We start from the raw sequence: 1,303 nt of genomic DNA on the forward strand, positions 1-1,303 counted from the left end.
CGCCTGCTCGAGACTGACGAGCGCCGGTGAAAGAAAGAAAGGCGGCCGCTACCAGCACATAGATCAACGGCCGCCCGCTTTCACACGGCCGTTCGATGTTACTGCCTACAGCTTATACTCCTCTCAGTACATATATAGCGACACGAACAAACAAAAATACCTTCCTTACGAACAGGCATTTCAATTAAGGAGCAATTGGATATTGCCAGCAGAGTTTGGAACAGGAATTAGTCTTTCGTTTATGAAACCTTACCATAAATATAATTACTCGAACTTCGCGAAACGAACTCGCCTACTCAAGTCTAATCGTAACAGCTATTTGCAATCAGTTTTCAAAAGATGTTCAGACAAAACATTTATTAACGTGCGTACGAATTTTACCAAGTACATATATAGTTTATTTTATAAATTGTAGATTCTACATTTAACATTAATCTTTGAGATAATTATCACCGTTTAACGGCAAACAGGTAGGACAACGTAGCGAGAAGCGAGTACGACCCGACGGTCACCGTCACCATTGAACATGTCTCGACTGCTTCACAACTTACGTACTACGCTATTGTTGATAAGTCGATGGAAACTTCATCATTAATCCGTAGATCATTGTTGGACATAGGCCTTCCCCTACTGACATTTTGCAATTGAGCTCGCATGAAAAGCTACAATATCTAAATAAAGCACGTTACGTTCCTTTCCTTTTAATTATGTCTTTAGACTTTAAAAACTGGACACGCAATCAACAATCTTCTAATCCATTATTGTCTATAAGCTTAGGTAAAAGCTTAGGTAATAACTACCGAGAGAATCATCGAACTAAGATACTATTTCTAGAATAACAAGTTGGTCAAAAACAACGTCTATGATTTATTAAATCTCATTTATCATTAAAATAAAAGATAAAAATAATATAACGATAATCATTATAAGCCAATGATTCCCGGATTCGAACCTCCATACCTAACAACTATGACAAACGTCATTGACCCAAGATCATACTAGTTATGTAAATAAAAAATAAAAACTAAAAGGCTGGAATCCAGTTAAAAAATGTATGTATGTAAATTTCAAAAATGTCACCGTTATTATTTAGAAAATACCACGTTAATTTACTTTGAACTGCTCACATTCTACGATTTTTTTATATATTTACTAGGTAATCCGACCGCCATGAGACAAGCCGCGGACAGAGCGGTGTGGAAGAAGTAGCAAGAAATGTTCTATATTTTGTCATAAATAATTCTGTTTTGCTACAAAACACATATATTAATTGCAGTCGTTTAAATATTACTGAAGAAAACAA

The sequence above is a fragment of the Papilio machaon genome, chromosome 18 (assembly GCF_912999745.1).
Source record: "Papilio machaon chromosome 18, ilPapMach1.1, whole genome shotgun sequence".
NCBI classification, from domain to species: Eukaryota; Metazoa; Arthropoda; class Insecta; order Lepidoptera; family Papilionidae; genus Papilio; species Papilio machaon.